The sequence below is a fragment of the Dendrobates tinctorius genome, unplaced genomic scaffold, assembly GCF_039654945.1.
Source record: "Dendrobates tinctorius isolate UK_male_01 unplaced genomic scaffold, ASM3965494v1 ptg000001l, whole genome shotgun sequence".
In the NCBI taxonomy this organism is placed as follows: domain Eukaryota; kingdom Metazoa; phylum Chordata; class Amphibia; order Anura; family Dendrobatidae; genus Dendrobates; species Dendrobates tinctorius.
The window spans coordinates 10035987-10061892 of NW_027361669.1; positions in this window are offsets into that span (position 1 = coordinate 10035987).

A 25906-nucleotide genomic window follows, 5' to 3' on the forward strand; every position below is an offset into this window, starting at 1 on the left:
ATTTTCTGTCATATAGACCCCTCAAAGTCACTTCAAATGTGAGGTGGCCCTAAAAAAATGGTTTTGTAAATTTTGTTGGAGAAATGAGAAATCGTTGGTCAACTTTTTAGCCATATAACTTCATAACAAAAAAATTTTTTTAAATTGTTCTGATGTAAAGTAGATATGTGGGAAAAGTTATTTAATAATGATTTTGTTTGACATCTCTCTGAGTTAAGGGCAATGGAATTAAAAGTTTTAAAATTGCAAGATTTTTGCCCAATTTCCATTTTTTCACAAATAAACGCAAGTTATATCAAATAAATTTTAGCGCTATCATGAAGTAAAATATGTCATGAAAAAACATTCTCAGAATCAGTGGGATCCATTAAATCATTCCAGAATTATTACTTCATAAATTCACAGTGGTCAGAATTGTAAAAACTGGCCTGGCCAATAACCCCTTTACGACCTCCGCCATACTAGTACTGCAGAGGTCGCTTCCCTCCCTTTGATGTGGGCTCCGACGGAGAGCCACCATCTTTCCCGGGACATATCAGCTGTTTTGAACAGCTGACATGTGCCTGCAATGGCTGCGGGTGGAATCGCAATCCACCTGTGGCTATTAACTAGTTAAATGCCTCTGTCAAACACTGACAGCAGCATGTAAATGGCACTGGACATATGCACACAGGTGACCCGCATCATGTCATCACTGGTCATCGGTTCGTTGGCATGACAGCCACATGTCTCCTGGAGACCTCTATGGTTATCAGTGCCGGATTGCTGTGAGAGCCGCCGGTGGTCGGCGCTCATAGCAAGTCAGTAAATCTGCTACATAGAGGTGATCTGATCATCGTCTCTATGTAGCAGAGCTGATCGGGAAGTGGCAGCTTCTAGTCACCCATGGAGACTATTAAAGCATGCCAAAAGTAAAAAAATGCTTTTAAAAATATTACAAAAATAAAAAAAATATAAAAGTTGAAACCCCTCCCTTTCGCCCCGTTCAAAAAAACCAATACAAATAAAATCAAACATACACATATTTGGTATCGCCGTGTTCAGATCTATCAATAAAAAAGGATTAATCCGATCGCTAAACGGCCTAGTGGGAAAAATTCAAAACACCAGAATTACGCTTTTTGGTCGCTGCGACATTGCATTAAAATGCAATAACGGGCGATCAAAAGAACGTATCTGCACCAAAATGGTGTCATTAAAATTGTCAGCTCCGCATGCAAAAAATAGGCCCTCAGCCGACCCGAGAACATGAGAAATGGAGATGCTACGGGTCTTGGAAAATGGCGCATTTTCTTTTAACAAAGTTTGGAATTTTTTTCAACACTTAGATAAAAAGGAACCTAGACATGTTTGGTGTCTACAAACTTGAAATGACCTGGCGAATCATAATGACAGGTCAGTTTTAGCATTTAATGAACCTAGTAAAAAAGCCAAACAAACAAACAAGTGTTGGATTGCACTTTTTTTGCAATTTCACTACACTTGGAATTTTTTTCCCATTTTCTAGTACACAACATGGTAGAACCAATGGTGTCATTCAAAACTTGTCACGCCAAAAACAAGCCCTCATACGTCCATATTGACAGGAAAATAAAGACGTATTGGCTAGTATTAGCAAGTGCTAGTAAAAAAATAACAAAACAGGGTATTTAGTTGATACGCTTTAGCAAAAAATCTATACTAAGCTGCTCTACCAAATGCCAAGGTATAGCCTTCAGAGCAGTCCTAACCAATGTATTTAAAACCTGACCATTTGAACAGTACCTATTTGAGCAGGATTCAGAAAGGTAATGTCTGAAGTGGACACGCTGTGTGAGATGGCTTTATATTTGCATGGCCCACGAGAGAGGGGTGGGAACCTCCCAAAAACTTGCAAAAGCAAAAGACCAATTGAATACCTTGGCATTTGGTCGAGCGGCTTATTATACATTTTTTGCAAACAATGTATCAACTAAATACCCTGTTTTGTTAACATCTTTTTACCAGCACTTGCTGTTTATTGTTAGATATTTTTTACAGCAGAGTGTAATTTTTAACATTTGTTGTACTGTGTTAAGTAGAAAACACCGTGTGCACTACTGTAGTGGTGCCAAGTTAGGTTCCCAAACCATATATGATAAAATGAAAACCTGGCACTCAACTTAATGCTTGGTGAGGCAGTTTATTGTAGTACCAGAAAACGTTTCGGTCAATTATTATTATTATTATTATTATTATTATTTATTGTTATAGCGCCATTTATTCCATGGCGCTTTACATGTGAGGAGGGGTATACATAAAAACAAGTACAATAATCTTAAACAATACAAGTCATAACTGGTACAGGAGGAGAGAGGACCCTGCCCGCGAGGGCTCACAATCTTCAAGGGATGGGTGATAATACAGTAGGCGAGGGTAGAGCTGGTCGTGCAGCGGTTTGGTCGATCGGTGGTTACTGCAGGTTATAGGCTTGTCGGAAGAGGTGGGTCTTCAGGCTCTTTTTGAAGGTTTCGATGGTAGGTGAGAGTCTGATATGTTGTGGTAGAGAGTTCCAGAGTAGGGGTGATGCGAGAGAGAAATCTTGTATGCGATTGTGGGAAGAGGAGATAAGAGGGGAGTAGAGAAGGAGATCTTGTGAGGATCGGAGGTTGCGTGCAGGAAAGTACCGGGAGACGAGGTCACAGATGTATGGAGGAGACAAGTTGTGGATGGCTTTGTATGTCATGGTTAGGGTTTTGTAATGGAGTCTCTGGGCAATTGGGAGCCAGTGAAGGGATTGACAGAGGGGAGAAGCTGGGGAATAGCGGGGGGACAGGTGGATTAGTCGGGCAGCAGAGTTTAGAATAGATTGGAGGGGTGCGAGAGTGTTTGAGGGGAGGCCACAGAGCATGAGGTTGCAGTAGTCAAGGCGAGAGATGATGAGGGCATGGACTAGGGTTTTTGCAGATTCTTGGATGAGGAATGAACGGATGCGTGAAATATTTTTGAGTTGAAGTCAGCAGGAAATGGAAAGGGTTTGGATATGTGGTTTGAAGGAGAGATCAGCGTCAAGGATTACTCCGAGGCAGCGAGCTTGTGGGACTGGGGAGAGTGGGCAGTCATTTACTGTAATTGATAGGTTCGTAGGGGGGGTCACGTGAGATGGGGGAAAGATGATGAATTCTGTTTTGTCCATGTTGAGTTTCAGATATCTAGTGGAGAAGAAGGATGAAATAGTGGACAGACATTGAGGGATTCTGGTTAGTAGGGAGGTGATATCTGGTCCAGAGATGTAGATCTGTGTGTCATCAGCATAAAGATGATACTGAAAGCCATGAGATTCTATGAGCTGTCCCAGGCCAAAGGTGTAAATAGAGAACAGCAGGGGCCCAAGGACTGAACCTTGTGGGACTCCAACAGATAGGGGGCGAGGTGAGGAGGTGGTGTGTGAGTGGGAGACGCTGAATGTCCGGTCTGTTAGGTATGAAGAGATCCAGGAGAGGGCCAAGTCTGTGATGCCGAGGGATGAGAGGGTCTGTAATAATAGGGAATGGTCCACTGTGTCAAAGGCAGCTGACAGGTCCAGGAGGAGGAGGACAGAGTAGTGTCGCTTGCTCTTGGCAGTTAAGAGGTCATTGGTGACCTTAGTAAGGGCAGTTTCAGTGGAGTGGTGTGACCGGAAGCCAGATTGTAAGCGGTCGAAGAGGGAGCAAGAAGAGAGATGGGAGGACAGTTCAAGGTAGACGTGTTGTTCCAGTAGCTTGGAGGCGTATGGGAGAAGTGATATAGGGCGATAGCTAGATACAGAGGATGGGTCAAGAGAGGGCTTTTTGAGGATAGGTGTGATGGAGGCATGTTTAAAGCTTGAGGGGAAAACACCAGTTGTTAGTGATAGGTTGAAGAGATGGGTTAGGGTTGGGATGAAGACTGTGGTGAGGTTTGGGATGAAGTGGGATGGGATCGGGTCGAGTGCACAGGTGGTGAGATGTGATCTTGAGAGTAGAGTGGAGAGTCGATCTTCTGTAATGGTGGAGAAGTTGGTTTTGAAGGTGGAGGGCTGTGAAGTCGGGAGGAAGGGCTCTGGGGGTTGTTGACCAAAACTGTCCCTGATGTTATCAATTTTCTGCTTGAAAAATGAGGCAAAGTCTTCAGCTGAGATGAGTGGGGAGGGAGGAGGTGCTGGGGGGCGGAGGAGAGAATTGAAGGTGTTGAATAACTGTTTAGGGTTGTGAGACAGGGAGGATATGAGAGATGAGAAGTAGGTTTGTTTAGCTGTGGCGAGTGTGGTCTTGAAAGTAGTGAGGGACTGTTTGAATGCGATGAAGTGCTCGTTGGAGTGGGATCTTTTCCATCTGCGCTCAGCAGCCCTGGAAGCTCGCCTCAGCTCTTTGGTCAGGCTGGTGTGCCAGGGCTGTCTGTTGATTTTGCGAGTTTTGGTATGTGTAAGTGGGGCAGCGGATTCCAAAGCTACAGCTTTGTTTACAGCGTGTTTACCCACGTCCAGGAGGACCAGGCTGCGCTGATATTTTCAACTATTAAGATTATCTTGCGTTACAGCAGCATTCTGACCATTTGATTACTGGCGTTATAAGTGAATAACATAAAAAGCTCCCTCCTTCAAGCTACTTTCAAACATAGTAGCACGTAACTGATGAAGGTCTATATTGACCAAAACATTTTCTGGTACTACAATAAACTGCCTCTCCAAGCATTAAGTTGAGTGCCAGGTTTTCATTTTATCATATATGTTGTACTGTGTTAATCTGTGTTTTAGTCTCTTGGTGGTGTGAATACTGTCCTACCGACTTATTCACTATGTGCATTGCCCATGCGTTTGTATTCAATTTGTCTCTTGCTTTTGCAAGTTTTTGGGAGGTTCCCACCCCTCTCTTGTGGGCCATGTGTTAGGCGTCGGATTCCTGGCACTGCACAGCGGGAATCCAGAGCCAGACATCCTGCGGTCTCCCATTCTCCTCCAACCGCTCGGACTCCTGCTCAGCAATCTCAGCGAACCAGGCATTCCCCTCAGACTCGTTCTGTGAGCCTGGATGTTGCTGCCACCTCTGGTGCAGCAATGATAACGCAACCTGCTTTGCAGGGAACTGCTCTAGAGGCTAAGTCCTCGCGCCGTGCGACTGGGCATGCCCGCAACTTGTCCTCTCAGTGGAGAGCAGGGGTCACATGTGAAGGTCCTATGTCGGATCTGATTGGTCCTTCCTATAGTACTGGAAGGTCCCGGAAGCGCATGGCTATAAAAAGCCTGCATGGCGGCTCGGCCATGCGCTAGTGTAGCATATTATGCTGTGTGTATGGTGATGGATGCATGGACTGGTGTCTGACTTATTATGAAACCCCTTCCCTCGGATATTACGAATGGTGACAGTATGTTGGGTTAGTCAGCTCCAGATTGTGGCAGGCTACACGCCACTGAGCCTTCCTCACCTACACTAGCGTCCGTCGGTGCCCGGCTCCTCCGGCATCGTCGCTTAGCGGCTTCAGTTACGGCCGCGCTGCAGTAGTAGCAGCTTTTGGTGTTCGCGGCTGCGATGCCACATGCCGGCTGACCTGTGCAGCTAACAGGTTCAGCCTTTACGTCTAGTTCATACTTTGGCGTCTCTGTGACTAAACAGAGTCCGCTCTCAGGCTCTCGGGTGACATTAACCCGAGCGCTGTATCGCACTTCTAGCGTATCTGCCATTGTCCAGCAGCGGTCTTGTCATCTACCGCACGGTGGACCCCGGGTGGCGAACGCGCCTTCCATTATTTATATCTGGTGCGTTCCGCCGACCCTAACATTACACTAGCGCCAGGGTCTGGCTGGCAATGGCAGACGTGCAGCAGCTGCAGCGCTACATTCGGCAGCTGGAGAGCAGGTTGGCGGCTATTGAGAGCACCAACTCAGCTGCGAATGCTGCGCTAGCTGCTGCTCAGACAGTCGCTGAGGCTGTCTCACGTGCGCCCACACTTTTGCCCCTGCCGACAATGTCTCGCCTCCCGCTCCCCGATAAGTTTTCGGGTGATAGTGCCTCCTGTAGGGGATTCGTTAGTCAGTGCTCCATCCAGCTGGAGTTGCTGGCTGCACGGTTCTCTACGGAGCGGGCTAAGGTGGGATTTATTGTCTCTCTGTTGTCTGGCCGGGCATTACAGTGGGCCACGCCATTGTGGGAACGTGGTGATCCCGTGGTACAGGGGGCTGCTCAGTTCCTCGCGGCTCTGAAGCAAGTCTTCTTGGGACCACGGGTCACCCACGATACGGCTCTCCAACTGTTATCTTTAACACAAGGGTCACTTTCGGTTAGCCATCATGCTGTCCAGTTTCGGACACTGGCTTCCGCGTTAGAGTGGCCGGACAAAGTGTTGGTCCCGGTGTTTTGGAGAGGCCTGGCTGAGCACGTAAAAGATGCTCTAGCTACTAGGGAGATTCCCACCAGTTTGGAGGAGTTGATCGCCGTTTCCACCCGCATTGATCTCCGCTACACGGAGCGCGGGTTGGAACGAGCGCAATCCAAACGTAGGGTTAATTTGGCTCCCACCTTTACTGAGCCGCTGAAATTTCCCGCACAGGAGCACCTCTCCTCTGAGCCTATGGAGGTGTCTCGCACCGGCACTAAGTTGCGTCCGATGCGAACCTCTGTGCGCTGTTATCAGTGCCGACAGTTGGGCCACTCGGCTGGCACATGCCCTCAGCGGCCGAAAAGACGACCACGTTCAGTGGCCGTAGGTGGTGGTCAATCCAAGGTGGGACCCTTTTCACCCAAACCGGTGTTCCAGGGTACATTAGATAGTGGGTCCTCCTCCTGGGAGGCAGAGGTCACCCTGGATTCTGGGGCCGAGGGGAACTTTATGTCCTCGACTTTTGCCCAGAGACACGCTATCCCTCTGGTGATACTCCCCCAACCTCTGACCATCAGGGTGGTAAATGGGGCACCGTTACCATCTCAGGTGACCCATCAGACAGCCCCACTCGGACTCTCTATTTCACCCTCACATCGGGAGACTCTGTCCCTGCTAATTATGCCCAATGGCATCGATCAGGTGCTCCTCGGAGTTCCCTGGCTTCGTTGCCACTCCCCGCATATTGACTGGGCTTCAGGGAGGATACTGGGCTGGGGCAAGGACTGTGAGGGAAGGTGCCTGAGGGGCAGCGTTCAGGTGGCTTCCACAGAAGTGCCTGCGGATCTCTCCTCGCTCCCCAAACCCTACCACCATTACGCGGACGTCTTCTCTAAGAAGTCTGCGGAGACGCTCCCACCGCACCGTTCCTATGATTGCCCGATTGATCTCCTGCCAGGCACAGAGCCTCCCCGAGGCTGTGTTTACCCTTTATCACTCCCTGAGACGGAGGCTATGTCCCAGTATATCCGGGAGAACCTGGCTAGGGGTTTCATCAGAAAATCGGTGTCACCGGCTGGTGCCGGATTCTTCTTCGTACAGAAGAAGAACGGAGAGCTACGCCCCTGCATCGACTACCGAGGTCTCAATGCTATCACGGTTAAAAACAAATACCCCCTACCGTTGATCTCGGAGTTATTTGACAGGTTGCGGGGGGCCCGGATCTTTACTAAACTAGATCTGCGGGGTGCATACAACCTGATCCGCATTCGCGAAGGAGACGAATGGAAGACAGCTTTTAATACCAGGGATGGCCATTACGAATACCTGGTTATGCCCTTTGGCCTTTGTAATGCCCCAGCTGTCTTCCAAGATTTTGTCAACGACGTCTTCCGCGACATGCTCTCTACCTCGGTGGTGGTCTATCTGGATGACATACTCATCTTTTCGCCAGATTTGACCACCCACCGGAGAGACGTCTGCAGGGTCTTTGACCGTCTGCGGGCGAACTCGTTATATGCCAAGCTGGAGAAGTGCCAGTTTGAGCAGGAGTCCTTGCCGTTCCTGGGCTATATCATCTCGGCCCAGGGGCTGGCCATGGATCCGGCCAAACTACAAGCGGTAATGGACTGGCAGGAACCCCATTCCCTCAAAGCGGTGCAGCGCTTTTTGGGGTTCGTGAATTACTACCGCCAGTTCATACCACACTTTTCCACACTGGTGGCTCCTTTGGTTGCTCTCACCAAGAAAGGAGCTAACCCCAATGCTTGGTCAGAACATGTCTCCAAGGCCTTCTCGGCTATAAAATCACATTTTGCTGGCGCTCCCATATTACATCGTCCCGATGTGGATAAGCCGTTTATCCTTGAGGTAGACGCTTCTTCCGTCGGTGCAGGAGCAGTCCTTTATCAAAAGGATGCTCAAGGTCGGAAGCACCCCTGCTTCTTCTATTCCAAGACCTTCTCACCGGCGGAGAAAAATTACTCCATCGGCGACAGGGAGCTGCTAGCCATGAAGTTGACTTTTTCTGAATGGAGACATCTCCTGGAGGGAGCCCGGTTTTCCTTTCTGGTATATACGGACCATAAAAACCTGGTCTATCTACAGACGGCCCAACGCCTGAATTCCCGTCAGGCCAGGTGGTCGCTCTTCTTCTCACGATTCCGCTTCACCCTCCACTACCTCTCTGGAGAGAAGAACGTCCGTGCGGATGCTCTCTCACGTTCAGTGGTCTCAGCGGAGGAAGGAGAAGCTGAGCCTCGGTTAATTCTCCCGCCGGAGAGTTTTACGACCGTGGCTCCAGTTGCGCTCGAGTCGGTACCACCGGGCAAGACCTTGGTGCCTCCTCAGCTACGGCCGGAGGTCCTCGCCTGGGCACATGCCTCCAGAGTGGGTGGCCATTTTGGTAAAAAACGGACCGCCGAACTCCTGGCAAGGTCATATTGGTGGCCACATATGGCTCGAGATGTCAAGGAGTACGTGCAGGCATGTGTTTCGTGTGCTCGGAACAGACCCTCTAGACAGAGGCCGGCGGGGCTGTTGTTTCCCCTGCCAGTGGCGGATAGACCATGGGAGATGGTTGGCATGGACTTCATAGTTGGCCTGCCCAAGTCTGGTGGCAGTACGGTCATCTGGGTGGTCACCGACCATTTTTCCAAAATGGTGCATCTGGTGCCACTCGCACGCCTGCCTTCCGCTCGAGGTCTGGCCACCTTGTTCATTAAACACGTATTCCGTCTACATGGCATGCCAGACAAAATCGTGAGTGACCGTGGTCCCCAGTTTGCGTCTCGGTTTTGGAGGGAGCTCTGCAGTTTACTCAGCATCGAGCTAAATCTATCCTCCGCTTACCATCCCGAGACGAATGGCTTGGTCGAGAGAGCCAATCAGACCTTGGTCACCTATTTACGACATTTTGTCTCTGCCAGGCAGGATGACTGGGCATCCTTGCTACCTTGGGCAGAATTTGCCCTAAACAATGCGGTGGCTGATTCCACTGGTCAGACGCCCTTTCTCCTAAACTATGGCCAACATCCACGTGTCCCTGTCCCGATGCCAGTGTCCTCCACTGACTCCAGGGTGGCAGACTGGGCAGTGGAGGCCCGGGACATTTGGGATCGCACTCAGGATGCTATCCGGGCATCTAAAGAAAGGATGAGGGCGTCCGCCGACATGCATCGGCGGCCTGCGCCAAGCTTCTCCCCTGGCGACATGGTATGGCTCTCCACCCGAAACATTAAACTGCGGGTTGAGTCTCCCAAGTTCACACCGCGATACATTGGACCATTCAAGGTCCTCGAGCGACTTAGCTCGGTGGTCTACCGCCTGGCTCTACCTCCACATTTGGCCATTTCGGACGTGTTCCATGTGTCCCTCCTCAAACCAGTTCACATGGTCCGGTTTTCTGAGTCATCTGCCGGGTCATCAGACTTATCGTCTGATGAGTTTGAGGTTAACGCCATCGTGGGGCGCAGGTTTGTCCGTGGCAAAAAATTTTATTTGGTGGACTGGAAGGGTCATGGGCCCAAGGCTCGGACCTGGGAGCCGGTGGAAAATATTCACGCACCGCTCCTGATCGCGGCCTTTGAGCGCAGTGAAGCTCAGAGAGGGGGGGGCCCTAGGGGGGGGCGTAATGTTAGGCGTCAGATTCCTGGCACTGCACAGCGGGAATCCAGAGCCAGACATCCTGCGGTCTCCCATTCTCCTCCGACCGCTCGGACTCCTGCTCAGAAATCTCGGCGAACCAGGCATTCCCCGCAGACTCGTTCTGTGAGCCTGGATGTTGCTGCCACCTCTGGTGCAGCAATGATAACGCAATCTGCTTTGCAGGGAACTGCTCTAGAGGCTAAGTCCTCGCGCCGTGCGACTGGGCATGCCCGCAACTTGTCCTCTCAGTGGAGAGCAGGGGTCACATGTGAAGGTCCTATGTCGGATCTGATTGGTCCTTCCTATAGTACTGGAAGGTCCCGGAAGCGCATGGCTATAAAAAGCCTGCATGGCGGCTCGGCCATGCGCTAGTGTAGCATATTATGCTGTGTGTATGGTGATGGATGCATGGACTGGTGTCTGACTTATTATGAAACCCCTTCCCTCGGATATTACGAATGGTGACAGTATGTTGGGTTAGTCAGCTCCAGATTGTGGCAGGCTACACGCCACTGAGCCTTCCTCACCTACACTAGCGTCCGTCGGTGCCCGGCTCCTCCGGCATCGTCGCTTAGCGGCTTCAGTTACGGCCGCGCTGCAGTAGTAGCAGCTTTTGGTGTTTGCGGCTGCGACGCCACATGCCGGCTGACCTGTGCAGCTAACAGGTTCAGCCTTTACGTCTAGTTCATACTTTGGCGTCTCTGTGACTAAACAGAGTCCGCTCTCAGGCTCTCGGGTGACGTTAACCCGAGCGCTGTATCGCACTTCTAGCGTATCTGCCATTGTCCAGCAGCGGTCTTGTCATCTACCGCACGGTGGACCCCGGGTGGCGAACGCGCCTTCCATTATTTATATCTGGTGCGTTCCGCCGACCCTAACACCATGCACATATAAAGCCATCTCACACAGCGTGTCCACTTCAGACATTACCTTTCTGAATCATGCTCATATAGGTACTGTTCACATGGTGAGGTTTTAAATACATTGGTTAGGACTACTCTGAAGGTTATACCTTGTCGTTTGGTAAAATGGCTTAGTATACATTTTTTGCAAAAAATGTATCAGCTAAATACCCTGCTTTGTTATCATCTTTTTACTAGCACTTGCTGTTTATTGTTAGATACTTTTTTACAGCAGAGTATTTTTTCACATTTGTTGTACTGTGTTTCTCTGTGTTTTAGTCTCTTGGTGGTGTGACTATTGTCCTACTGACTTATTCACTATCTGTATGGCCCATGCGTTTGTATTCAATTGGTCTCTTGCTTTTGTAAGTTTTTGGGAGGTTCCCACCCCTCTCTTGTGGCCATGCACATATAAAGCCGTCTTACACAGCTTGTCCACTTCAGACATTACCTTTCAGAATGCTGCTCATATAGGTACTGTTCACATGGTCAGGTTTTAAATATATTGGTTAGGACTGCTATGAAGGGTATACCTTGGCATTTGGTAGAGCGGCTTAGGCTACTTTCTCACTTGCGTTTTTTTGCGCTGCGCACCGTGCACAGTGCAAACGTACATAAAAATGGCATCATGCGTTTTTGTGCATTTTTTGCAGTTTTGCACGCGTTTTTTTTAAAAACGCATGCGTTTTTTGCGCTGATGTGCACATTACCATGCACACGTCAGCGCACCCATAGACTATAATGGGTGGTTGGGTGAAAAAAAAACGCATTGCGTGCTCGTGCGTTTTTTGGGGACAAGTCGGACACACAAAAAATGCAACAGGATGCATTTTGTGCGCCCGAGCGCACACTACAAAAAAAACGCATGTGCATACAAACGCGTACAAACGCTTGTGTATGCGCACCAATGTAAAGTATAGGAAAAAAAACACAAGCTTTTTTTGCGCAAAAAAACGCAAGTGTGAAACCAGCCTTAGTATACATTTTTTGCAAAAAATGTATCAACTAAATACCCTGTTTTGTTATCATCTTTTTACTAGCACTTGCTGTTTATTGTTAGATACTTTTTTACAGCAGAGTATTTTTTCACATTTGTTGTACTGCGTTTCTCTGTGTTTTAGTCTCTTGGTGGTGTGAATACTGTCCCACCAACTTATTCACTATGTGCATGGCCCATGCGTTTGTATTCAATTGGTCTCTTGCTTTTGCAAGTTTTTGGGAGGTTCCCACCCCTCTCTTGTGGGCCTTGCACATATAAAGCCATCTCACACATCGTGTCCACTTCAGACATTACGTTTCTGAAACCTGCTCATATAGGTACTGTTCACATGGTCAGGTTTTAAATACATTGGTTAGGACTACTATGAAGAGTATACCTTGGCATTTGGTAGAGTGGCTTAGTATACATTTTTTGCAAAAAATGTATCAGCTAAATGCCCTGTTTTGTTATCATCTTTTTACTAGCACTTGCTGTTTATTGTTAGATTTTTTTTTACAGCAGAGTATTTTTTCACATTTGTTGTACTGTGTTTCTCTGTGTTTTAGTCTCTTGGTGGTTGTGAATACTGTCCTACCGACTTATTCACTATGTGCATGGCCCATGCGTTTGTATTCAATTGGCCAAGCATGTCTGCAGACCGAAGTCCTAATGAGCATCTGTAGGGCATCTTTAAACAGAAGGTGGAGGAGTACAAAATCTCTAACCACTACCAGCTCCGTTATGTTGACATCGAAGAGTGGATCAGGATTCCAGTGGCAAGCTCTGAAGCTCTGGTGAACTCTATGCCCAAGAGCGTTAAGGCAGCGCTTGAAAATAATGGTAACCAAGTAAGGGGTTGGACCGAACCGTGGGTAACTGCATGCTGGGTCTGGAACTGAAGAGGCTGCATCTTCTGTTCCTGGGGGACAGCCTTGAGGAGGCAGACCTTCCCCTGCAGCCTGGGGGAAGCCCGGGGGGAAGACACCTTCCTGTTGACCGAGGAAGTAGGAGGAGACTGAGGAAAAGGGCATACAGCAGCCGGCAGATAAGAGGGCAAAGCATGCGAAACAGGGGAGTTTGGCACCAGAGCAGAGCAATGTGCCGGAGCACGGTGACCGTTGCGCTTGGCTGCCCCTTCCCCCACTGGGTACTAACATTGCAGCAGGGTCTGACCATTTAGAGCGGGACCGCTGCCAGGAGAAAAGCCAGGTGCAGAAGAGCGCAAAGCTGCAGCAGGACAGAGCAGAGCCGGTCGTGCTGCAGCTGGAGAGAGAGAAGTGCTTTGTCCAGGATGTACCAGTGCCCCGCAGACCAGTGACCATTATTTCCCGCTGCCAGCAGTCGGGGACAGAGAGCAAGAGGGATGAACAGTGTGTGCCGTGACTTCCAGTAAGCAAGACACAGGGCAATCCGTGTCTGTGAGTACTACACACGTGCCCCATACTAGTGACCAAATGCAGGACAGACCCATGTACCCTGACCGTGCTGTTGAACAACTTCTGAGCCACGTGGGGCCCATATCAGATTGTGACCCCATTTTCCATCAGCCACTTTGGGTACGCTTGACTGACACTGTGAGGAGAGTGTTGCAGGAGTCTCGTCGAGCTTAGAGCGTGCTTTGGCCCTTACTGTTGCTTGGCCACTACAGAATATGGACCTAGGGCAGTGGAAGTTACTGGTGACCGACCACTGTCATCAGAAGGTGGGGGTATTGTTGTCCTTTTGACCCCATTAATGAGGACACTGAGTCGGCCATTGCCGGCACCAATGATTTCGCAGCAGGAGCTGCGTTATTAGGACTTCCTTATATGTTTGCTAATATTTGAACCGTTATATTGTACTGTACCTTTAATACTGTTTAACTCTTCACCTCCCTGTGTGGAGTATTACCCCTGTAAATAAATCCTGTTAACCCTTGCTCTGTTGCCTGCGTACCGTCACTGCGTCCCGCGTTCCTGCTTGTGACCCACTTTACAGCCACACAAAATATTTACACTTTGGGCACAATTTGGCCATTTTATCTTAGTGGTGCACTCGCTTTAATAGCCAGCGCTTTAGCCATTATTGACTGTGTGCTGAGTTATTTAGAGGCCACACCACATTTACACTGTTATAGGAGCTATGCACCAACTACTTTACATTGTATTAAAGTGTCAAATCTTCAGTGTTGCTCCATGAAAAGATCTAAGAAAATATTTACAAAAATGTGAGAGGTGTACTCACTGTTGTGATATACTGTGTGAAGATTCCAGAAGAGGCTTATTCTCATGCTGAATTTTTGTATTATGCACAATAGTAACAGCAATAGCTGCAGCAGCTGTAGAAGTTGCAATAGGTAAGAAGATCATTCTGAACCTGAGATGAACCTCAGACAAAGATGCCTGACAAACACTGACACAGGAGGAAGAAGGGAAAGGTAATTTACTTCCATCAGAGATGGACTACAGGGAGAGAGACAGGACAAACTTCTAAAAAGCAGGCCAGATTGCATACTAGTATAGCAACAATACAATAATACAATACTGTATAATTCCCAGTTTTGGTACAAGACTATATACTGTACACTTGTTTACATCAGACCACAATATATATTAAATATATATTTTTAATTTCTAAAACTCTACTTTTGATTTTTTATGTTAAAAGATTGAGGGTTGCTACTTCTACATCTGTGTGTAGTTTTAGGTAATTATTCTAAATAACAAGCAAAATGGCTATTATATTGACTAGGTATTAAAATGAATCAAATCTCTGAAGCATTGAACAGCAGAGAACTACAGATTGCATTAGTGAATTGAACCTTAAGTGTCCCAAATAACCTCTTATGAGGCGCTAAATACGATAACAGTGACTGCAGGCTCCAGCTTCATTTATAATCAGAGATAAAGAACAACAACAGGCAATACTAGGACAGCTGTCACGATCCCACCAGGGGCCGGTCAGCGGATAGCACAACACACACACAATGGGATGGAAATGGGGAGAGGAAGGCCCTACTGATAGGGAATGAGGGATAGTCACCTCCTGCTCAAACCTGAGCATGACCCTGCACTCCCCTAACGCCCTAAGTGGGTCCTTCCCCCCCACCTCTGTCCGAAACCTTGTCCCTCGCTGTCACCTAGCACTGCCCTGGCTAGTGCACTGTCCAACAAGGGCCCTAGCATCACCACTACAGATGGAACAACACAGGGGTAGTGGCAATTACGAGATAGATGAGGTAAAAACACAACTTAGCTCTGGGCTTTGCTGCCAAGCTCCGCACCACAGAGGACATGGAAACAGGACTCCAAACTCCAGAAATAGCTGCTACAGCGCTGACACCAGAACGCTACAACTGCACGGCTGGTCTCCATAGAATAACTCTATCACCAGTAGTTAGCTGATGCATCAGGTGACCATTTAAAGGATGGTGGGAGTAGTCACCACCCACATCAGCAGACATAGCAACTCTGCAGTTGCAGCAAGCTGCCAACAAGGGAAACTGATGTTAACCTTCGCTAGCATGGAATAAAAATAGCTACATTTAAATTATAGAGAAACCAGAGCTGCCACGTATCCAAAAATGGATCGTGACAACAGCCTTGATGATCTCTGTATGGAAATATAAAAATCTCAAGGGTGCAATTCCCTATATTTTAAAAACCATAAGACCTCAATAACAAACCATGCAGATTTTAACTTCCAGCACTCATCTAATACAAATTAACTCAAATCTAAACTGCAGACCAATTTCTGACAAGTTCTTGTCCACCATATTTTTTTAATTGTTTTTTGATGGAATAAAGATTACTCTGAAAATTTTACCAGAAGCTGGAACATTTTTGTTTGCATTTTCTGACAAGACCTCCTTGAGAGATCCATTTAAAGAAGATTCTTAGAATACATCTTCACTGTCATATGCGAAAAATAAAAATAAGGTACTTGAAGAAATCAAGACTAAGCCCCCTGGTGATCTCTATTAAAGGAAAAATACTCCGACAATGAAGAAATGTATCCAGTAGACACCTATTGTTATGGACTGCTGTGCACCATGTGTACATTGCTCCATCTGAATTGAGGGCACAGGTCAGTTGATTCCAAACCTCATAGAGAACAATAAAGGCCTGTACTGAGAGCTATGGATAAATATAGTAATGTAACCTTGAAAGCTCCTTCATTCTATCCCCCGAACACCATAGATTGTAAAGGTTTTAGCTTCGACCCATTACTCAAGCAATACAAGAACATTAGTCATTGACATTAAAGGTCACTTAGCTCTTTAAGAATCCTGGCATATAAGGTCTGTTTTAGTGTTACTGCATATTATTCTCAGTCTGTACCATAAAATACATATATTGATTTTATAGGAGAAGCAGTGTGGATAAGTCATGAGTGACAAGAGGACTTCAAATGCCCAGGTCATTATCATTTGGGGTTGTTATGAGGTAAAGAGATATGAACAATTAAATTGCTATTTCCATCAGAGTTATTTATGACATACCCATGGGTTATGCCATAAATGTCTGATTTGTGTGAATCTGATCTCAGGAATAAACATCTACCTCTAGAACATTGCATGCCTTAGAAAATGCAACTTTTGGAACTTCCATAGAGTGTGAAGAGAGTTGCTTACGCATGGCCACTTTTCCAAATACAGTGGCATGCAACACGGTGCTTTTGTCAAGACTGATGTGAATCCCCGCATCTATCGGACTTTTATAGCTTGTTCTGTGGATGTCATATGTCAGAAATGTTCCACATAAGATAACCTTGTTCATGTAACAATGACTGGTAGCTTGTTTTATTCTACCATATGAGTGGTAATAGCATGAACAAGCATTGGAAGCAAATTATAGCAACTCTATAAAGCTCACAGAAACTGACACAATAAACATGGATCGCCACGTAATAAGATACAGCCTATACCTTGTTACATAGTTCTTTGTGATCTAAAGATGCATTATAATTGAGTTTCTGGCCTTTCAGTGCAGGAACTCATACCAGAACATTGACACTTACCACACATGTGATACTGTATATGAGTAACCTAAAATGAAATGAAATGTTTGCATTCTTGAAAAGTGAAAAGTTCATGATACAAAATGCTTCTGAAAGATATATAAGATCCTGACAAGTCTTTGTTGCTCCTATTCCCCATTATTATTTCTTTATAAGTTTGGAAATGACTAAAATTTAGCCTCTAAACTTATAAAAACTGGGTGGGCTGTAGTAGAAAAGGTGTCGATCCCTTTTATACTATTTCTACTCATGTGAAATTGATACCGCTTTGGTGGTGCAAGGCCCTAATTTTTGGAAATGTGGAGATTCCTGATTGGGTCTCCATCTGCTGGGTTAGCTGTAGTGGAAGAGGTGTCAATCCCTATTATACTATTTCTACTCTGGTGAAATTGATTCCACTTTGTTGGTGTCTGCCACTAATTTTTGAAAATGTGGAGAGTCCTGATTGGGTTTCTCCATCTGCTTGGTTGGACGTAGTGGAAGAGATTTGAAGTTCTATTCAAAACTGTTAATGCTGGCACAAACCTCATGCATGGCTGATTGCTCTTGTGTCCTTCTAAAATTTGTACTGTGGGTCAATTGAGGCCACTTTCTTGATGTCTGCCCTTAATTTTATGCTTTTTGGAATCTTTTGGACCAATTTAAAGGTTTTAAGTAAGTGTTTGTTCTTGCCTCCCATTGACTCCATTGATGTTTGGATATGTTCGGCAAGTATTCAACACTTAAATCAGTGAATATTGCAAAATAGGCGATTGTAATCCAAAACAAACATTTAAATATTCGCTGATCTCTACTCATCACTGGAAAAGTACTTCTCCATCTACTCTGGAGGAGTGTTTCTCTGAAATAGGAAAAAAGAAGGATATTGGTAAAATCCCAAAAGTTTGTATTTGTTTGAAAACATTAAAAAACACTAATGATAGATTAATCAGCAGCACACTGACCAATGCGTTTCAGCTTAAAAAGCCATTAATAAGGCTTTTTAAGCTGAAACACATTGATCAGTGCGCAGATAAATATTCTACCACTAATATTTTTTAATGTTTTCTAACTACTAAAACCTTTTTGGATTTTGCCACATTTTCATCTAGCTGGAATATCTCCTTCCTTTCTGCTTTGAAGACATGCCTGTTCCTGGGTCATTCCGAGTGACATTTCTGGCTGTATCCTGGCATTGTGGTGAGCTGACTCCCTGTTTCCCTCTCCCTAGTTCTCTGAACTAGCCCTTCTAAATAGGATGGAACATTTGATTGGCCAATCTCACACTGACTTGTCATGATATGCTTAGTTTGTGGGATTAGGTAGTTCAGAGGTTAATCTGGACCACCTCACTCTGGGTATGCTTCTTATAGCCTCATTGTGGGGTCTTTCCTCGTCGCTTATACTTTGACCCTTGGCCAAGTGTGTGTGTGTTACCCTGGTGTGCCTTGGCTTTGTGCCTGTGCTACTTTATGCTTGCTTGGTTTTGATCTGGTTCTGTTCCCGTTACGAGTTCTGCCTGTCCCTCCTGGACTACACTGCTATCTCCGTGTATGACTCCTTGCCTACATTCTGACTATTCTCTGCTCGCCCCTCCTGTACTGCGCTGCTATCTCCGTGTATGACTCCTTGCCTCCGTTCTGACTATTCTTGGCTCGCCCCTCCTGTACCGCGCCGCCCTCTTCATGTATGTCCCCCGTTTGTCCGGCCTGAATTCTCCTCTCCTCTTCTCCAGGGACCTTGTAGCATCCTACTTTCATCTCCAGCAGCAGGACGCTAAGCCCTGCACTCTGTGGCCACATGATCGTAGGTTCTGTTTGCTTCCTACTAACTTCAGCATCCCAGGTCCCGTCTGCCTGAGCATCCCCCGCAGTATCTGACCCCGGGCCCTCCTGCATTGTGGGTGAGTCACCTTGCTCAGCCGTGGCAGTTTGCCAGCGCTGACAGGACCCTGATATGACTGTGATAGATATTGTGAAACTTGGAGAGACTGGATTGAATTCCAGGAATCCAATGCCTACCATCTTTCATCAGATTGATGTGACTCATTCTTTTCTCCAACGCGCTTCTTCTCTTTACGGGTTGTGCTCCAGGCTGCACTATGTAAGGTTTCCATTGGATTTTAGTAACCTTAAAATTAGAATACAGACGGTTTAAAATGTTCTCTTCACTTCCCTACTTTTTCTTCCTATAACTTGATGTTTTATTGGACGTTTTACTTATTTTTCCATTCTATATGGATCATGAAATTGTCCTGTTTATTCTTCTTTTTTATATCTTGATAATTGAAAATGACATCATCCTTCAATAAAAATTGAATCTTGAAAAAAATAAGGTAAACTTTTAAAAACAATGTGTAAAAAAATAAAAAAGTAGACATTTAAATCCCCCCTTTTCTTTTTCAAAACTAAAGAGATAAAAAAAATTAGTATTATGTACAAAATATTCTGACCTATCAAATAATAAAACAATCTAAACTGTATGTTTAACAGAGAAAAAAAAATAATCAGGGAATGTTAGAATTGCCCTTTTTATCTCACCTCATTTCCCAAAATAATTAAGTAAAAAGCAATCTAAATGTAATATGTACCCCAAAGTGGAATCAATGAAGCATCTGTTCAAGAAAAAAAAAAGAACCCTCATATTTGTTGCTCTAATGGAAAGTAAAAAAGTTACAGAACTCAGAAAATGGTGAGACAAACAATAATTTTATTTTCTTTTACAAATTTGAGAACATTTTTTTTCACCACCTAGTACTTGTATGTTAAAATAAAATGGTTTCATTTGAAACATACCATGATTAAGGCTCTTAGCTGAAATGCATTGGTTGTTAATCCCAGGTTGTGGTGACCAGGATCCACGTCTCTTTGTGCCAAATAAAAGTTTTTCATTTTTTTACAAAAAGATTACTTTCCTTCTTTTATTTCATCGCTGGAGGTTCTCTTCCCCCTCCCTTTTCAATTTGAAACTATAACTTGTACAACATGGCTATCTTGATGGAAAAGTTTAAAAAGTTTTGGCTTTTGGAATAGAAAACTAAACACCGAAAAAATGCTGAGTCCTTAATGAGATACTATTTTCAAAGCATCAGTATGTAACATAGATGGCACTCAAGTGTTAAAATAAAGCTCACAATAGTTATCATAATCAAGAATAACTGAAGCCAGCTGTCTCCTAGATTCAGAAAATGAAATCATGTTTAAAGACCAGCTACAATAGCCAGCTATGGTGCAATTACTAAGTGGAGAAGCATATGAAAGGATGGGTTAGAATAAACATTATGGGAGGCAAAATATAATAAGACAATAAACTCAGTAATTCACACACCAGTTCATGCCAACCTATACTTTTAGCAGTATGTAATTAAGTATTTTTCAGCTTTTAATTAATGGAAGTCTGAAATCTGTAAGAAGATTATTCTTCTGCTTGATTATACAATAATTTCAGGTTATTGAATCAGTCAGTGGCAAATTCATTTTTGAAACATCGATTGTTTCATATTTCACATGCAGAGTTTATGATATAATGTCATGAATCTGCCATCCTCCTGGTATTCTGACCTTGTAACGTTACCTGAATATGTCTTGGTCTCTTCTTTCTGTTTATGAAGTGCACTCCTGGCCTCTGACCTTGGACTCCTTGACTATCCCATCTCATGACTTGCCCATGACAGGGTGCTCAGCGTCACATTACGTCTGGCCAATACATTTTTCTTTTTTTGCCAGTATGGAGCCTGTTCATACTCTCTTTGACAAGGTGGTCAATTTGACACAGAATGTTTCAGGATTTGGCCAAAGAATGCCAGAGTCTGGAATCCTCACAATGTCAGTGGCAGGGTAAGCTAATTAATTTAATGAAGACCTCTTATAGCCCACCACTGCCTGCAGTGGCTGTGACCTCAGTTCCCACTGATGTACAGTTAGTCTCTCTCGAACCAGTAATGGCCCTCCCTGATAAATTTTCAGCCGAGAAACACCAATTTAGGGTATTGAGAAAGAGCTGTATGTTTTTTTTTACCATGCACCCCCAGTCATCAGGGGAGAAGTTCCAGTGGGTGGGAATAATCATGTCCCTACTGCAAGGGGTCATCAGACCTGGACATTTTCCTTGTCCTCAAAAGTCCCAGAAATTTTTTTTGTTGATGCCTTTTTTTGACAGTTTAGGTCTGATATATGATGAACCTGACAGGATCCAGGTCACTGAGGCTAAGATTATCTACCTGGCGCAGAGGAGTCACACAGCTGGGGCCTACTGTACTGAGTTCCATCAGTGGTCCACTGAAGTTCTGTGGAACGATGCAACTCTCAGGTGCCAGTTCCACAAAGGAATTTCCAAAACCCTTAAAGATGCTCTGGTCATACGAATCTACTGCAGAATCCATGAGAGACATGGTGAACAAAAGGATGCCCATTTTACTTCCCCAGAGCAGGTCTATTTACCGGAGGTGAAGCCATTGGTGGTTAGAGTTACCAATCTTTGTGTTATGGCTAAAAGAAATAGACAAGATATCAGAGTCTGTACTGTGGTCTCTCTGGACATTTTCTCAAGAATTGCCCAACTCGTCCTCAAGAAAGCAAACCGTTCGGAGAGCATTTGAGTTTGGGTGATGGCCAAGGAGGTCATCCAGACTCCCTGGTGCCTTTTTTGCCCTCTGATAATGTACTGATAAATACAGTGTTATCCTTTGAGTACAACATTGGCGTTCATTGACTGTGGATATGCAGCTAAATTTATTGATTCGGGAATGATTCTGAAGTTGTGGTTAGGGACAGTTAGTTTAGAAAGATGCATTTTAGTCTTCACCCTTGACAAGACACCATTATTGCAAAATTTGGTCAAGGGGGTAATGGTGGATTTCATGTTCTAAGTGGGAGCACTCCACTCTGAATCCATCTCCTGTTTTGTGTTGGCTAATTTACCTGCTGGGTTGGTACTGGGGCTTCCATGGTTGCAGATTCACAATCCTGTTATTGATTGGTGTCAGAAGAAGATTGTTAACTGGAGCCCCAATTGTAGCAAAAATGTCTAAAAACTGCTCAAATATGCTCTCCTAGTCTGAAGAGTCTGCCAGAGTATCTGATTGATTTCAGAGATGTGCTCTTGGAAAAAGAGGTGGATGCTTCAGAGGTCAGAGTAGGAAATGTTTTATCGCAAGGACCTAAATCTCTGACTAACTTGCGTCCATGTTCTTTCTTATCTAAAAAAAATTTCACTGGTGGAAAGAAATTCTGATGTTAGGAATAATGAATTACTTGCTGTCAATTTGGCCTTGAAGAATGGAGGCATTTTTTTGAGGGAGATGTTCATCCAGTTACTGTGGTCACTGATCACAAGAATACAGCTTACATTGAATCTGCAAAAAGGTTAACTCCTAGACTGGCCAGATGGTCCTTGTTTTTCTCTAGGTTTAATTTCAGATTACATTAAGGTTGGGGTGTAAGAATGTGAAAGCTGATGCATTATCTAGTGATCTCAATTCAGTTTTTCCTCCAGAACCTCCATACTGCAGCAATTTTCCATTCAAAAAGTCAAATGGTGCTCCTTCCCTTCCGATCCCAGCCATGCGCCCAAACAGTGGTTTATCACCACATATGAGGTATCGGTGTACTCAGGAGAAAATTACCAACAATTTTAGGATTCATTTTATCCTATTGCCTATGTGAAAATGAAAAAGTGAGGCTAAAATAAAATTTTTGTGAAAAAAAGTACTTTTCATCTTTATGGATCAATTTGTGAAGCACCTGGGGGTTCAAAGTGCTCGCTATCAATCTAGATAAATTCCTTGGGGGGGTCTAGTTTCCAAAATGGGGACACTTGTGGGGGAGCCCTAAAGTTTAGGCACACAGGGGCTCTCCAAACCCGACATGGTGTCCGCTAACGATTGGAGCTAATTTTCCATTCAAAAAGTCAACTGGTGCTCCTTCCCTTCCAAGTCTTGCCGTGTGCCCAAACAGTGGTTCCCCCCACATATGGGGCTTCAGCGTACTCAGGACAAATTGGACAACAAGTTTTGGGGTCCACTTCCACCTTTTACCCTTGGGAAAATAAAAAAAATTGTTGCTAAAAGATCATTTTTGTGACTAAAAAGTTAAATGTTTATTTTTTCATTACATGTTGCTTCTGCTTCTATGAAACACCTGAAGGATAAATAAACTTCTTGAATGTGATTATGATCAGCTTGAGGGATGCACTTTTTAGAATTATGTCACTTTTGAGTATTTTCAGCCATATAGACCCCTCAATCTGACTTCAAATATGAGGTGGTCCCTAAAAAATGGTTTTACAAATTTTGTTGTAAAAATGAGAAATCGCTGGTCAAATTTTAACCCTTATAACTTCCTAACAAAAAAAAATTTTGTTTCGAAATTGTGCTGATGTAAAGTAGACATGTGGAAAATGTTACATATTAACTATTTTGTATCACATAACTCTCTGGTTTAACAGAATAGAAATTCAAAATTTGAAAATTGCGAAATTTTCAAAATTTTTGCCAAATTTTCAATTTTTTTCACAAATAAACGCAAAAATTATTGACTTAAATTTACCACTATCATGAAGCCCAATATGTCACGAAAAAACATTCTCAGAATTGCTAGGATCTGTTGAAGTGTTCCTGAGTTATTACCTCATAAAGGGACACTAGTCAGAATTACAAAAAATGGCCAGGTCATTAAGGTCAAAATAGGCTGGGTCATGAAGGGGCTAAATAACAGTCCTTAATGCCCATTAAACTAATCACTTTTTCAGTGCTAATTCAAATAGATTCTATTCTGTTATAATAATACTGCTCTTGCCTGCACTTCATCTATGGTGAGGTGTGGCAGTAGGGGTAGCGTATTACGGGCATCTAGTCAGGGATTATTGCCTTATAAATTATAAGCCTGATGCTGCTTTATTCCATGCACTCATTGATCGATTCATGGTTTTTACAGTGATTTCTACTCAGAAATTCATCAAAGCTGCAAGTGTTACTTCTGTTCCTCCAGAGTTTGCTGCTGCCACGTACAAGAAAAAATCTTTTTAGGGCCAGTTCAAATCCCTTCAATATTGTACAATAATACCGATCTTATCTGCAATTCATCTATAGTGAGGTGTGGCAGTAGGTATAGCGTTTGACAGGCATCTAAGCCTTGCTGCTGTTTTTTTCATGCGCTGATTGTCCAATTTGTGTTTTTATGGTGATCTGTACTCAGAAAGTCATCAAAGCCTGAAGCGCTACCTGTGTTCCTCCAGAGTTTGTTGCTTCCACGTACAAGAAATAATCTTTGCAAGAAAAGACCACAGAAAATCCACAGAGAGAACTGGCCAGAGAGTCCAATAAATTATAGTATAAAACCACAATAGTTTATTGAATGAATCAGGTACAACAATGGAAAAATATGAATAAAATGTTACAATCAATTAAAAACAACAAGGACGCACCCAGGGAAAATTACTGAGAAATTGCTCGAAAAATATAGGCACAGCAAAATATGCAATAAATAATATGTGGAAATAAATAGAAAATATATATAAAGTGTGTGTGCAAACAGCAAAAAACAACAAAGGGAGATCTGGATCATAGTAAATACAAATACATGATATCCAAGTATAAATCATTGCATGCAAGTGCCCATTATAAATACAAGACAATCATGGGCAAAGTGCAGCACAGTGTGAAGTGTACATAGCTGCACACCAATATAGTAATACGAAGTATGAAAGAAAAAAAAAGGTACACAAAAATATAAAATAACTTACAAAGGCAGTAAGACTCCCTGGCACCTGGATGGCGTCCTCCCCAATGTGCGTTTCGGCACGCTGCCTTCATCAGGGCCAGTTCAAATCCCTTTTATATTCAACAATAATAACGCTCTGCAAATCGTGTTGGGTGAGGTGTGGTAATAACTATAGCATATGACAGGCATCTAGTCAGCGATTATTGAGTTTTAAATCCTAAGCCTTTCTGCTGAAGTTTTCCATTCACTAATTGACTGATTCATGTTTCTTATGGTGATCTGTACTCAGAAATTTATCATAGCTGGCAATGTTACTTGTGTTACTCCAGAGTTTTCTGATGCCATGTACAAGAAAAAAAACTTTTCAGGGCTGTTTCAAATCCCTTCTGTAGTCTACAATAATACTGCTCTTATCTGCAAATTGTGTAGCATGAGGTGTGGCAGTATGTATAGCTTATGACAGGCATCTAGTCAGGGATTATTGCCTTATAAATTCTACACCTTGCTGCTGCTTTTTTTGTGCACTCATTGACCGATTCAAGGATTTTATGGTCGGCTGTACTAAAAAATTAAATATAGCTGGCAGTGTCACTTGAGTTACTCCAGAGTTTGTTACTGCTATATACAAGAAAAAAAGCTTTCAGGGTCGATTCAAATGTCTTATATACAGTATATTCTACAATAATACCACTCTTATCTGAAATTTGTGTAAGGTGAGGGGTATTAGAAGGTTTAGATTATGACAGGCATCTAGTCAGGGATTATTGCTTTATAAATACTAATCTATGCTGCTTCTTTTTTTGTGCACTTATTGACCGATTCATGTGTTTTATGGGCATCTGTACTCAGAATTTCATCATAGCTGGCAGTGTTACTTGCATTACTCCAGAGTTTGCTACTGCCACGTACAAAAAAAAAAATTTTAAGGGCTGTTTCAAATTTCTTCTACAGTACTTTCTACAATAGTACCACTCTTTTCAGCAATTTGGCTATGGTGAGGTGTGGCAAAAGGTTTAGCGCATGACAGGCATCTAGTCAGGGATTATTCCCTTATAAATTCTAAGCCTTGCTGCTGTTGTTTTCCATACACTCATTGACCAATTCATGTTTTTTTACAGTCTTTTGTACTCAGAAATTCATTAAAACAGGCAAAGTTAACTGATTTAATGTGTTCATTCACAGTTTATCTCTAGCATGTAAGAGGTAGTGGTGGGAGACTTTATGCTACTGAAGCTGGAATGATCACTTCTGAACTCTGCAGTGCTTTTTTTCCATCTATTTCTGGGTAGTTCTTGAAGTATATTTGGGGTCATTGTCCTGCTGGAAGACTCATGACCTGGGATGCAAACCCAGCTTTCTGACCATAGGCACTACACTGCGACCCACAATCGTTT